Source organism: Microcebus murinus, chromosome 11 (assembly GCF_040939455.1).
Source record: "Microcebus murinus isolate Inina chromosome 11, M.murinus_Inina_mat1.0, whole genome shotgun sequence".
Lineage (NCBI taxonomy): Eukaryota > Metazoa > Chordata > Mammalia > Primates > Cheirogaleidae > Microcebus > Microcebus murinus.
Window position 1 is genome coordinate 48,461,515 of NC_134114.1, and position 15,616 is coordinate 48,477,130.

Here is a 15,616-nt window from a genome sequence, read left to right on the forward strand (position 1 = left end):
TGCCTCAAAAATAATAAAACTGACCAGTGGGGCAAGCACTTTAAGAGTTGTAGATAGTCCTTTCTGAGGTTGTGGCCTTACATCAAGTTGTCCTCTCTTTGTTGGCTTTTTTTTTTTTTTTTGAGCCAGAGTCTCGCTTTGTTGTCCAGGCTAGAGTGAGTGCCGTGGTGTCAGCCTAGCTTACAGCAACCTCACACTCCTGGGCTCCAGCGATCCTTCTGCCTCAGCCTCCCTAGTAGCTGGGACTACAGGCATGCGCCACCATGCCCGGCTAATTTTTTTTTATATACATATCAGTTGGCCAATTAATTTCTTTCTATTTATAGTAGAGACGGGGTCTTGCTCTTGCTCAGGCTGGTTTTGAACTCCTGACCTTGAGCAATCCGCCCACCTCAGCCTCCCAGAGAGCTAGGATTACAGGCGTGAGCCACCGCACCCGGCCTCTTTGTTGGCTTTTTATTGTGGTCCTAGATCTGCGACCTCCTGAAACCCCTAAGGTTCTGTGTTTCACACCTCAGGGTGATGGAATTCATGCTTCTGTGCCGTGTCAGTGACTCAACTGTGGATGCCAGAGCTTTTGCTTTTAGGTTGCTGCTGTAGAAATCATTCTGCCTGTGTTTGTAGCCCTGTACGCTGACCTTAACCTAAGAACACGGTCATATATTTCAAGTAGTTTGGGGGGGGGGGAACTGATGAGACTTGGCCTTGTAGGCAGAGGAATTCAGAGATGTGACAAATTGTTCTTTGGCTTCCTAACCTACCATTCGATTATTGGGGAATGGGGTTCAGAGCAGAAGGAAGAAAAAGCTCATCTTGAGATGACCTTTAAAAGCCTATCATAAAATAGTTAGCTGGCTCTGGGTTTATTTGTTTTTTCTTTCATCAGGAAACCCTTTAATCTTGCAATGAATGGCATATGACAGGGCTTTAAAAATCAAACCACCTTGCTGTTCCATTTTCTCTCTGTTGCCATCTATTCTCCCTGACTCATCAGATTTGGTGCTGATCTGCTTGCAGAGTAGGGATGGCAGTGGGCCTGGCACCTGTGTGTTCAATTGAAATAGCTAATTCTAGAAGAGTTTGTACATTTTGACCTTTCTGAACTTCTGTGGATCTTTTCAAAGAGGGAAGTAGTTCTAACCTGGAAGCATTTCCAAGAATTGTGTTTTAGAAAATAAACTAAAATGTGTATCCCTATTAATATGGTCTGTCTTTTGAATAATGTAGAATTTATAATATTTTAATAAGTTAACACTAATTGGTGTTTGTAGAAAATAATTTTATTAATATTTATATTAATCATGCAGGTGATCATTTTAGAAAAACTAGAGAACACAGGTAGGAAAAAAATGCATTCAAAATTATCCTGTATTTCTTTGTTTAGGGAAAAGACAGTTTAAAAAGCAAACAATTAGGCTTTTGCTTCTGTCTTTTGATGCATTAAATAATTTTTCTTTTAGATACTTTTTCAGTGCTATAATATTAGTATTGAAGAAATGGGGTGATATTTTACTGTGAAAATTTTTAGATCATAAAGCACTAATCATTTTTATGAGTATTTCCATTATAAAAATGCAAATAGTAAGATAGGTTTCACCCATAATCTAACTATATGGGATAGTCTCCATTAACTTTTTTTGAATTTTTTCTACATTCTTATTTTTGGTGATTGATTTTTGAGATGCACTTTTTTTCCAGATGGGAAGTACTTTCTGAAACTGGCCAGTTGTACATGAATTGAATGTCCTGCTTGCTCACAAAATTTACTTCATCTTTGAACATACACAGACAAGAGAGCAAGGTACTAGACTGTTTCTAATGGTCATGTGTAGTTGTTTAGGGTACTGAGTCGTTTCCTTTGAGTAATTAATTTCATGAAACTCCAAATGGTAACATTTTTCCTTCAGCTGTTGGTGGTATTTGTTTAGGTTTAGGAAAGATTTTATATTTTACGTGCAAGAAATCACTCTGAACAACACGTTTTGTTAGGTTCCAATAGTCAGCAGAGGTGCTAAATATTCATTTAGGGAATAGAACAGATTTTCTTTGTTTTGGTTTAACACTTGCGGCTTTGTAAGATTTCCCCAGAAACCAGCACGGTTGGCATTCTTAGTGAAGTTTTGATTGGTGGAGTGATTTATTGATCATGCAGGGTTTCCTGACGATGTATCATTAATGTACATACTGTCATGCTGCAGTGGAGGCTCTCTAGGGGTGTGGAATTTTTGTTTCTGTTATATCTTCTGTGCCTAGGACTGTGCCTGGCATGTAGAAGGTGCTCCATAAATATTTGTAGGATACTGTTTTGTGTGTTTTCACATCACACATCTCCCTTACCAGTTAGCACTCTTGGGGACTAATTAATTAATTGATTAAGTAATAATTGAATTCCTACCGTAGGTTGTTAGAACTTTTAATAAGAACATAATGTGCTCCAAATGTAGTGGTGAACATGGCGTCCTCCACTTAGTGAGCTTCCAGACTAGTACAATTTTATTTTTTGCCTTAAAGTCTGTTATGAGAACAGATAAGAGTGGTGGATTCATTATTGATTAATGTTTTTCCAGTCCTCTATATAAAGGAGATAATTTAATATTATCCTACATTCTAATTTATCCTGTGTGTGTGTGAAGGAGGGTTTTCAGCATAGGTGTGATGTGGGCTTCCATTTACTGATATAAATTAAGGCCTGCCGGAAAGAGATACCCATGCAAAGCGGTTCCCGTTGGTCTGGCTCTTATTCCCTATATCACAGCCTTAGTGGTGGCGGTAGTGGTGGTAACACAGGTGAAAAATAGATATTAGTGGATAGTGATGAAATTAAGCTGTTTTTAGTTTTTACTCCCATGGCTCGAATACATTGATCTGATAGTTATTCTTTTGTTATATGAAGGAAAGAAAGGAAAGAGATAGTTTGAAAAAAAATTAATTGATGGAATGGTGGCCGGGAAGCACCATCATTTTGGGCAGGTTGTCTTTGTGCTGAAAGAATAAAGACGTGCTTGGGAATAATAAACACCTGATTCGTGTCAGTGGCTTCATCTGGGGGAGGGAGGGAACTGAGATGAGGGAGGTTGCCGGGGCAGTCAGCTGTGTTTATGTATGATTCATCAAGGTGCATGGATATGCATGGAAGTGAGACTTCCTCCAGTTCACTTTCTGCGTTAAAGGGTTTAGCTTTCTTCAGCTTTCTCAGCCTCTTCATTTCCAGTGTCTTCCTGGCGAGTCCTATGGCGAGATGGCCCACAGAAGGAAAGGAAGGGGAGAAGGATGTTGTGGAAGCAGAGGAATTACGTGTAAGAGACACTGAGGCCTAGAATATACTTATATATTTCAACTTGTTTAATCCTCAGAAGTAAGTGATTGTAATACGTCCTGACGGATAATCATGTACATGCCAGTGCGTCCTCTTTCACTCAGGTGTTTTCTATTTCTATGTAAACCTTTGGCAGCTACATATCCATGTGGTTTACACACATGTCCAGACTCCAGCGGTGTCTGACTTCTGGTTGTCTTGGTCTTAGTAATGTAAGATCCTTGTCAGGATGAAAGGCCCGGTCGTCGCTGCCCCTTCCTCTCAACCTGCCGGTGAATATTCCCTGGAAGCTCCCTGGAGTCTGCAAGGCTGGAGCCCCACGTGTGTGAATGGCTGTGGCTGAAGCTGTGTGAGAAGTAGCTGGAGGCGCACACGAGGATGTGGGAGAGGAAGCAAAGGCTGGACCCAGGAAGGTGGGTGGGGAGGCTCCATCCACCCTGTGTGTTAGTCTGCCAGGGCTGCCGTAACGGAGTATCACGGCTGGGTGGCTTAAACAGCAGAAATTTATTGTCTCATGTTCTGGAGGCTGGAAGTCTGAGACAATGGTGTCAGCAGGTTTGGTTCCTCCTGAGGGCCGTGAAGAAGAATCTGCCCCAGGCCTCACTGTCAGCTCCTGGCGGTTTGCTGGCAATCTTTGGCCTATGGCTTGTAGAGGCTTTACCTCCCTCTCTTCCGTTATCTGTATGTGGCGTTTCTCCTGTCTGCATGTCTGTCTCTGTGTCCAATTCCCCCCTTTTATAAGGGCACAGACATATTGAGTTAGGGCCCACCCTCATGGCGCCATCTTAACTGATACCAATTAAGAAGTAAGTGTAGCTACTATAAACTGAATGCAGCTAATACCAGAGGCAGGTTATTTGGCTTCCCAAAAAGGACTCATCTTTAGGTTTAATCACATTCACTGTATTTAGGCCAGTGGTGTGTGTATATTATTGTGAATGAAAATAACAAAATTAAAAAAGGTGGACAGATTGGAAGTTTATCAAAGAGGAGTGATGTAAGTGATGAATGATTAGGAAGTTTGACTTTTTTTTTCCCTAGAGAAATTAAAATTCCCCTGACAATGTAATTTGGCTCTTTGACTTGTTTTCAGGAATGCATGAGGCAGGAAGGTAGAGAACTGGCTTTATACAGTTCTATCTGGATTCACTGTCTTTTCACAATTGCATGATTCTCTGACATGGTAGACTGGGAGGAAACAAGGATGGGCGAGCCTGCGTTAGGATTACACGGTGGTGGACGTGTGTAGTAGGAGAAACAGAGATGTGTAAATTGCTGAGACAGTACTGAGTTATACACTCGGACCTGTGGGAGGATACCCACTCCACACAGCTGTGTAGGGTAAATAAAGGTTACTCTAAAGCTTCTTTATATATCTTGAATTATTCATGTTTTTCTGCATCTTTGGATTCACAGCCAACCCCTAGAGATGAACATTTTCATGGAGGACCAGATTTAGGGGAAATATGGCTGCTTAGAACTTATTTTATCTATAACAAGGCAAAGTCAGTTTCTAAATGTCTCATTTAAAGTCACAGTGATGTAAGATCCTGGAAAGTATCTGCTGCCGTGAGAACCTATAAGAGAATTAATGCTATTCGTTTGTACTTACTTAAAGTAGGTAAAATGTCATATTTTCTCACTGAGTCTGTTTCTTCTTATTTTATTTTTATGGAGTTTCAAATATTTATAAGGACTTTCAAAGGTTTATTTCTAACTTCAGTTCTTATTACCTTATTGCTACCCAAACTATTAATTTTACCAATTGTGAGTTCACCTTTCTTGGTGCTTATTAAGAACCTAATTCTTTGTGGTGGGGGAGGAATTTCTGCACTGGTTTTGTCTAAAGGTCTCCTTTATCTTTTTTTTTTAAGGGTATGGGTGTGACAGTGTGGTTGGTAAATAGGAGTCTATCCAGCTCTTAACACGTAGCTAATGAAGTCATTATCGTTGTCTCTTGTTGATTAAACAAGATTGGGCTGAATTTCATTTATTAGTTTCTAGTTATTCTGTGCAATCTAGAAAGTTTGAAAATTATTCAGGTTTTATTTAATCACACAATTCCCGGCCTCAGATCATACTGATGATAGTATTGCTGCCTAAAAGGCACGTATATATTAAGGACACTGTAAAAAAGGAACAGCATCCAATTTCCCAAATATAGGATTATGTTGGTTTCACACTGAAATTACAACCAGAGTGGGAATACTGACACCTGGTGATCCTGGGGGATGGTCTCACCAAAGTTTTAAAAGCCCATAAAGTGTGTGAGCCCTGAAGCCATGTTATATTCAGGGAGTTCTGGAAATAGTACAAAGCAGGCTTCGTATCCAGCATTATTTTTCAGGAATGGAGAGGGGCATTTGGAGGATATCTTCAGTAGCCTAGCTGGTGAGAAATATAACTTTGTCTTCCTTCAATAAACTATCCCTTCTGAATTGTACATAAAATCTTAGCCAATAAGAGCTGCTTATACATGTCTCTTTGTCAAACTACAGTTTGAATTATTTGGGAGGATTCTGGAGATAAGTAGGCAAAAAGTCTTCATCAGGGAAAGCTCTGTCACCTTTAACAGAAAGATGCCAGAACCTCATCAGTTTATGTGCGATTGGCCTCTCCATGGGGAATTCCTGGGCCTGGAGAGAGGGGTTCCATCCTAGAAATGAATATCTTGTTTTATCCTCTAGTTTGCTTGCCTAAATGGTAATGTCATAAGATGCCTTTTCCATAGATGTCTTGAGTTTCATTGTTTTATTTTAGCTGGATAGTGTGATTTCAGAACGTGACTGAGATCTAGGGGCCGCCCCAGAGATTATTTATTTCAAGAAATAATTTGTTTTCTCATGAAAACAAAAGGGAAACAGTAGAGAGAATAAAGGAGATGAAATAAACTTGCGTTGAAATTGTGCTTATGCTTTGAATTCAATTCCCTGCATGGCTGGTTCTTATTTAAGACCTGAAATGATGGGACCTTGATCTGAAAGCTGCAGTATGAACTGCATAAGTGATGAAGGTTTTCTCCATGTTGGGCTTGGTAATTAGCTATGCGTGAGTCATGGGTTGAGGATTAGTTCTGTTCCTCAGAGCATGTCTGCAATCTTTGATATCTACTTAAGCTATGTAAATAATTTGCACAGTTTTTATTATGATTTTTTCTATTAATCTTTGAAAGTGAAATTTGATATTTTTTTCTGTGACAGACCATAACATTTAGCAATTAAATGCTTTCATTCATCCAAAGTCTGCGCTTGGTTAAAATAAATCTCAACAAACCGTTGTGTTTGGGCTTTCAAGATATTATTTAGTGGTTCTTTCTTTAGCAACCAATTAACGTAGCTTTTCATAATTATTTCTAATTTCCTCCTAGTTATATCCTTTAACTTTTACCTAAATAAGAATTATATTCTGAAATACATAGACACTGGGACCAGGGGCGTTTTGGCTCTTCAAAACCTAAAATGACTGACCTTCTGCATGTCTCAAGTTCATCATTTATAACTACACTTAATCCCCTTCCATCTATTCTGTCCATGTCTCTTTAACTGGAGTTAAACTGAGTACTTAAATTTCTGGTAACTCTCTATGCTTACATTGTACTTATATACCCCTGTTATGTAGAAAGAATTCTGATAAATGAAAATATTTCACTGATGATGAGGTATTTTTGTAATTTGGTTCACCCAAAGTAAGACCATGAGATTTAAAATTATGCATACATGTATTTAAGCTTTCATCAGCCAAACCTATTAATAATTATTCCTCATTCTTTTACTGGTTCACTAATAAATGCTGCATGAAAACAGCCTGTTTTTATAAGCCAAGAATTTATGAAAAGAAAGTGGTCCTAAAGCACCCATATGAGCATGAGACATGGCCCCTTCTAAACTTCACAAGTTCTCATTCAAATTAGAACAAAATATCTCCCACTAGAAGGGATTAGGGGACCCTCAGTGTACTTTCACGTGTGCTACTTCATTTATTATACTGAGACTGACTTCCCATTTTTGAATCTCCAGTACCTCACAGCATGCACCTAGTAGGCACGAAGTTAATGTTTGTAGTCTAATGCAGCAGTCCTCACCCTTTTTGGCACCAGGGACCAGTTTCACTGAAGACAGTTTTTCCATGGACCAGGGGTTGGGTAATGGGGTGTCGTGGCAGGGTGGTGTGTGCAGAGCTCAGGTGATGATACGTGGCCCATTTCCTAACAGGCCACGGACTGGTACTGGGCCATGGCCCAGGGGTTGGGTACCACCGGTCTAATGAATTTGGAATTTATCTTGGTGCCTAAGGAGATAAAATTTTCTTCCCATTTTGCTGATCAGTTTCTCCCTTCTCCCATCACTGAGTAATCCTCTTCTCCCCACTGATCTGTTATGTCTCATTATATTTAATATATGTTCTTTCTGATTTTATAATCTGTGTTTTCTTCAGGCAGGACTACACTGTTTGTAACAGCTGTAGACGTGTGTTCATGTTTGCTCTTTTTAAGGTTTCTATGTAGTAGTTTCATCTATTCATTTTTTTCTGAGGTAAATGTTAGTCATATTTGACATTCACCTTCCATGCCATATTTCCAATATAAGTGGCTTTTTTGAAAGTATACGTTTCATTTAGGAGAAAGTATCATATGGTATCTAGTTTCCTTCCAGTAATATGTTTTGTATTCAGTCAAATGACACTGGTATTAATTTCTCTTTCTGAAGTGTTTTTTTTTTTTTTCCCTTGTAGTTCACCTACATTTTTCATTAAGATTATACCTTGGAGGATTTTTATTTAGTTGTTCTTTTTCTGTAAATAGGCTTTTTTAATACCACATTTTCTTTTTGTCATGAGTAGCAAAACTGTTAAATTTAATGTATTTATATGGGATCTATTCAGGCTACTTTTATATTAATTCCAATAGTTTTTCAATTGATTGATTTGCTTTCTAGATATAAAATTATATCATGTACAAATAACTTATATTTTTCTTTCCCAATATTTTTACCTCTTTTTGAACCATCATATTGCATTGAACCACATTCCCAAATCAGCATTACATAATGATTATGGAAGATAGTTTGTTCCTGAAATGCTTCTGATTCCTTACTACAATAAATGTAGACTGTTAGTGTGAAATATAGTCTCTAGTGTAAAATATAATTTAAAGGGTTATATAACTGAACAGTTTTTTAAGTTACATAGTAATTTTGTCACATAGTGCCTTGTTCCTCTTGAGAGACAGAGTCTCGTTCTGTCGTCCCCTGTAGAGTCAACCTCAGACTCCTGGTCTCAAGTGATCCACCTGCCTCAGCCTGTCAAGTAGCTGGGACCACATGTGTGCACCATCATGCCTGGCTATTCAATTTTAATAGAGATGGGGTCTTGCTCTTGCTCAGGCTGGTCTCAATTTCCTGAGTTCAAGTAATCCTCCCGCTTTTGCCTCCCAGAGTGCTAGAATTATTACAGGTGTGAGCCACTAGCCTGGCCCTTGTTTTTAATTAGGAGTTGCTTGCTATTCAGAAAGAGCAAAATCACTTCAAAAAAAAAATATATATATATATATAAAATCACCTGAATTTCATGGCCGCCCTATTCCTTTTAATCAGAACACTGTCTTAGTTGCTTTTACAAATGAGAATGGTGATGACTGTGTTCTAATCATGAGTTTAAAGATGAGTTGGGCAAAGACCCATCAGGCTGTCCATTTAAATCCTGGGAAAAGTTTTACCTTGGGAACAGGTGAATCAGAGGCATGCTACACCACACTTAAACTGTAACTAACCTTGACTCAGCTCAGGCTGTGATTGCATTAAGGTGATTAATTATCATCCTAGAAGAGGAAGAGTGACTCTCTCTCTGATAGACAGTAACATCATTTAGAGCATGCATTCTCAATAGGGACAATATTGCTCCCAAGAAAGTAAAGATTGGTCCTTGAGGGGTGAAACACATATTAAATATTACAATGGATCGGGGCCCTTCAAAGGCCTGTAGTATATAAACATGTATGTATAATATATCCAGTGGTTTGGGGAAATTAAGGAAAATTGTCTGATAAAACTCTATCAGAATGATAATGAAAAAATAAACATTAGGAAACACTGATTCAGAACCTCTTCAGGCTTTGTATACACAATACCTGATAATCAAGTTCCAAGTATGCTAAAAGACAGGGCCATGTGACCAAAATACAAGAGAAAAGACAGAAAATATATAATTTGTAGTTCCAGTTTTGCTCTAGAGACTGGAAATACAACATAGGATGTAAAAATGACATAATTAACATTAAATTATGTTAATCATTTAACATAAAATGTTAAAGAAAAATAGATGAAAATCTGGGAGATTTCACCAGAGAATTGAAATTTATGGAGGGAAAAAAGCAAAAGGAAACTTTCATAATTGAAAAATCCAATATCTAAATTAACTCTATGGATAGGTTTAACAGTTGATTAGACACAACAGAAGACAGGGTTAGTAAACTGGAAGACAAGTTAATAGAAAATAACCAAACTGAACCAGAGAGAGGAAATAATATATAAATGTATTCCACTAGCAAAGTATTTGAGAAGTACCATCTCTTTCCATATCCTTACCAGCAATAAGTATTTTAACAATGTTGTGTATTTTGCCAGTTGCTGTGTAAAGGCATCTTATTATTAATTTAATTTGCATTTCACTCACTAATAAAACATTTTATCATCTTATTTCGCTAGTTAGATGTTCTTTGAGAAATATCTATTCATATATTTTCCATTATGTTTCTGGGATCATTTGTATTTTTCTTACCAATTTCTAAATGTTTTATATATGAGATAATCTTTTGTTATCTCTATTACAGATAAATTTTCTAGATCTACATATAATACATTTCTGATTAACATACTGTTTTCTTTTGCAACAGAAATTTGAATCTATTTGCATACAGGTATACCTTAGAGATATTGGGAGTTCAGTTCTGGACTACCACAATAAAGCAAATATTACAACAAAGCAATGTCACAATAAAACAGCACAGGCATGTTTTGGTTTCCCAGTGCATGTAAAAGTTATGTTTATACTATACTGTAGTCTATTAAATGTGCAATAGCATTATGTCTAAAAAATGTATATATTATAATTTTTTATTGCTGAAAATGCTAACCATCATCTGAGCCTTCAGTGAGTCATCTTTTTGCTCCTGGAGGGTTTTACCTCAATGTTCATGGTTACTGAATGATCAGGGTGAGGGCTACTGAAGGTTGGGGTGACTGAGGCAATTTCTTAAAATAAGACAACAATGAGTTGCTGCATCCATTGACTATGCCTTTCACAAACAATTTCTCTGTAGCCTGTGAGCACTGTTTTATAGCATTTTATCCACAGCAGAACTTCTTTCAAAATTGGAATCAGTCTCCTCAAAGCCTGCCACTACTCTAACAACTAAGTTTAGGTAATACTCTAAATCCTTGGTTGTCATTTCAACAGCGTTCTCAGCATCTTCACCAGGAGTAGATTCCATCTCAAGAAACCACTTTCTCTGCTCACCTGTAAAAAGCAACTCCTCACTCATTCAAGTTTGATCATGAGATTGCAGCAACTTGGCTATTTGGCAGAGGAGGCCTAGCTTTTGGCCTGTCTCAGCTTTGGACATGCCTTCCTCATTAACCCTAGTCACTTCTAGTTTATGATTTAGAGTGAGAGATATGGGACTCTTCCTTTCACTTGAACACTTAGAGGTCATTGCAGGGTTATTAACTGGCCTAATTTTAATACTGGTGTGTCTCAGGGAGTGGGGAAGGCACGTGAGAGGGATAGAGATAGGGAAATAGCTGGTCAGTGGAGCAGTGAGAACAGTTATTAAGTTTGCTCTCTTATATGAACACAATTCATGGTGCCCCAAAACAGTGACAATAGTAACATCAAAGATCACTGATTACAGATCACCATAAAAGATATAATAATAATAGAAATGTTTGAAATACTGTGAGAATATTTCAAATTGTGAGAAAAAGATGTGACCTAGAGACATGAAGTGAGCATTGCTGTTGGAAAAACGGTGCTGATAGACATGCTGGACACAGGGTTGCCACAAACCTTCAATTTGTGTTTTAAAAAAATGTGATTACTTGTGAAGTATAGTAGAGCAAAGTGCAATAAAGTCAAGTATGCCTATACTGAAAATCATACTGGAAGACTATAAGATGATGAAAGATGAGATTTCAGAGCATACCCTAAACTACCTTGATAAGAATATAGTTCTTATTTTCTACATTCCAGATTGTCATGCAAACATATTTGTATGTACATGCATCTTACACTTACCTTGGGTGATTAGCTTGTATGACAGAGCTGTTGGAGAGTCACAGTCAGGTTTTCTCATTCCTGCCCTCTTGGTCTTGGGTTTAATTATGTCATGTACTTTTATGCTTAGACATTAATATAGTCATTGTCTGATCTGCAGATTAAAAAGTTATTCAGGTACAATTAAGTAGCTCGCAGCTGTTGTGTAGTTTGAGGTATCACTCTGTTGATACTAGTATGAGAATGTGGTGAGAGAGAGGGTGAGTGTACTGCATCCTCGTAGATATAAAATTGTTTGATTATTGGTGTACATGTGTACAGAAATTTTTATTGACCTCTTCTTGTTGTGGTAAAGTAGCCGTAATAGATGCCATGCTTCTAATATTTTATTAAGGGTAATTATGTCATGAAAGATAGTAGAACATAAGGATTACTTATTTATTTTGGCTTTGGAGGCTGTTTTAGTCTATTCAGGCTGCTATAACAAAGTGTGTAAGCTATGTAGCTTATAAACAAAAATTGATTTCTCACATTTCTGGAGACTGGAAAGTCCAAAATTAAGGTGCTTGGAAGATTCTGGTGAGGACTGTTTCCTGGTTCACAGATGGCCATCTTCTTGCTGTGTTCTCACATGGTGATAGAAAAGGACAGGGCAGCTCTCTGGGGCTTCTTTTATAAGGTTACTGGCACCATTCATGAGGGTTCTGCCTCGTGACCTAACCACCTCCCACTTCCAAATACCATCACATCAAAAATTAGGATTTTATCATAGGAATTTTACAGGCACACAAACATTCAAACCACAGCACTGACCATCTCAATTCTACCACTCACCACCCCCTTAACCTTAGACAAGTTAAATAATCCTTCTAGGTCTTAATTTCATTACCAATGAAATGAGGTTCATGATAGTATCTACCTCACCAAATTATATGTGATAATGCACGTTGTCAAGTACTAGCCCAGAGCCAGCTTTTATAACTGCAAACTATAGTTAATATTTCTAGTAAAAATATGCTGTTCGTACCTTGTTTAAACAGAGTATTGAACAAAGACTCTGAGATTAAGGAACATTTAAAGATCTTTCCCCATTTTATAAAGTTGCCTGCTTTTTAAAAGTTGGTAGTGCCTGCAGGGAAATTTCAGGGGCCTAAAATAGCTCTTATTGTCATTATCTCATGCAATCTATAGCACACATTTGGAATATACTTATATAAAATTAAGACAGCAAATTCCAAGAGGCTCATTTGTTTAATGGAATTGCATGGTGAATGCATTTTTCAAGTTTTGTCTTTAAGCAAAAATTATTACTAATAGTCCTTAAAACTTTTTAGTATTTATTTGAGTATTTCCAGTCCATCTCCTGGAACACTAGGCTATGAATTATGGTGCTGAGAAATGTGTGCCTATAGAAAAAAAATGCTGTCTTTTCCCTGTGGCAGCAGTGGAGAATGTTTTGAGGCTATGTATGATACAAATACTTTTTTAAAGAATCAAAGTTAGAGCATGATAAAAGTCAAATTTTAAAATAATTCTACAGTAGCAAAGATATGTTTTGTATTCACTGATCTTCTCTGTTAAGTCAATTTTAGTTTTGTAAGGCACCTCAAAGGTTCTTGTAACCTTAATGTTGTGTTTTATATAGCAGTCCAGACTTTTTAAAGTATAAGTAACATTCTCCCCACTCTTTGCTGTATTGATTTGTTAGAATCAATATGTACAATTCCTATTTTCAAAACATTTTGAGGATATTTTCAGATTTGATTTTATTTAAAAAAACAGTTCATAATTCCTATTTTCTTTTGAATATCTTCAGTGCAGCTAATTGCTTTCTGCATTGCCACATAGATTACATTACATCTGGTTCTAAAATAAAGTGTTTATTTTTCTACTAATACAGAAAATTCATCCTGAATGGCCTTATATGGTAAACAAATGAGTTTGCAGAGTTGATTCAAAGATCTTAATCCCCTATCCTTTGGTGGTGGTTCTTTTAAGGTGAAATCTTCAAAGCCATCTTTGGATGATACCCTTTTGGTATTAAAAGATTTCAATCATGACAATGAAGTTAAAACTTCTGTTAAGTTGTTAATAACTTGGCTTTAAATTAAAACTCTATATTAGAGTAATAGGAGACATTAGAACTTCTTTCTAAATAAAGCTTTCTTTGCAAGAGGTAATATTTGTAAAGTGTCTGCCAGAGTGGCACAGTAAATCTCAATTCTCCCCCTTCCTTTTCCTTTTCTCTTTTTAATATGTGTATTTGGTGTTATTTCTGATGTCACTTTTTCCTGTAGTTACGAAAACACATAAGTTTATACCTATACTTTATATTAGTTTTCCATTGCTATGTAACAAATTACCATAAACTTAATAGCTTAAAACAACACCCATTTATTATCTCACAGTTCTGTACATCAGAAGTCTGGACAGCACTTAGCCAGGTCCTCTTCCAGGCTCTTCAGGTTGTTGGCAGAATTCAATGTCTTGCAAGTGTAGAAGTCATGGCAGCTTCCATGCTCTTTGAAGCTTTCAGGAGAAGTAGTTCTCCAAAGCTTCGCCATCTTGTAAAGGACTTACCTGATTAGGTCAGACCCACCCAGCATAATTTTTTTGCCTAAGACAAAGTCAATCAGTTGGTGGGAGTGATATCCCATCATCATCTCAGGCTCTTCCCACAGTGCCAGGGCTGGGGGATTATCCAAGAATGTGGGTCACCAGAGTCATCTTAGAATTCTGCCTGCCATATCCTGGGCTTTTCAAACTTTTCAATGGGGAAGGTCAAGGAAGGAAGGAAGGAGATGAACATCTGTTGACTAGGTTGCTAAGTACGATGTTATGACCTTCATTTTACAAATGAATAAAACGTAGATTCTCAGAGACTTAAGTAACTGACCCATGGTCTCACTGACTTAAATAAGGGCCAAACAAAAAACACTAGAGGCAAAATCCCCAATTGAGTGAGAACCTCGGTTTTTTGTTGTTGCTTTTCAATAAACAGTTACAACTTTTTCAAATGAGCTCTTTTCCAGCAATTCACCTTCAGGTTGGTTGTCTAAAACCTATGAACATGTTTCCACGGGGAAGCTATGTTGTAAGTGATGGATTAGTTCCCAGGCAGCTCCACGAAATCCAGCCTCATAGGCACCATCAGGAAGCTTGCCTTCAGAATTATCCTGAACGTCATCGTGTGTTCTAATCCCTGGGTCCCCCATGGAGGTAATTGAAGCTGTGTGGCTGCCTTGTGTGAGACAGCTCCTCAGAGACGAAAGTCACCGCGACGACTCAGGCCATCCAGGGAGGTGCCGGGGCAGGTGCTACTCCCTTGGCTGTCTGCTGTAGGTAGGTGGAGGCACTGGCAGGATTCGCTCCTGTGTGGTCCCAGCAATGAGCATCAGGCTCATATTTAGTTTATTAATTAGGCAATTATGGTATACCCTATATGCAGAATCTTATTAGCTAAATGATCTATTATAGAGAATCAGATAGTTCCCTAGTGATAGGTTTTTAAATGGTGCCTGTTAAACTTGCAAATAGGTTTTGTGTTAAACTGTTTGACAAGCAATTTTTGGCCTTCAGCTAGTTTTCTTTAACTGTGCTCTTTTAAATCTATTTAGAGATGGCTTTTAAGGCTGATACGAAACTAGTATCTGCACGTTAGGTAGAATCGTTTCAAACTAATGCAGCCTCTCCTTTTCTCGTCTTCCCATCTTGAGTTCTGTCACGTTCTTCCTGTCTTTAAAATGTGCTTGAGAAAAGAGAAAGAAACATGAAAAATTCCTAGGGAATCCCCACAGGAAGAAGGAACCACTCTCAACCTGAAATTACTGGAGAGAACTGTGGTTATGCTCATGACTGGAATACAAGAGGGACTGTGTTCATGGAAGGTCAGGTAGAAGGTGAACACGAAGGAAAAGAGTGAGAGGAAGGCATATCTGGTTTTGTGTTTCGTTAACTCTTTCTGTTGCTTGAGCCTTGATTTTATATCTCAGTGTCGTGCTTGGTGACTTAGATGAAATTATTGAACTACTT

At 37.8% G+C, this 15,616-nt stretch overlaps 1 protein-coding gene across 10 annotated transcripts in view; it reads left to right on the forward strand.

The window, feature by feature from the left end:
• MAST4 (microtubule associated serine/threonine kinase family member 4) overlaps nucleotides 1–15,616 on the forward strand; it is a 516,707-nt gene that overhangs the window by 282,656 nt on the left and 218,435 nt on the right. The window contains exon 1 of one of the 10 annotated variants that reach the window (XM_076008066.1): nucleotides 1–15,616. This exon is cut by the window's right edge and continues 14,089 nt beyond it. The exons of the other annotated variants lie outside the window; for them this stretch is intronic. The gene's annotated coding sequence lies outside the window, so the exon portion shown is untranslated. 10 annotated transcript variants of the gene reach the window in all.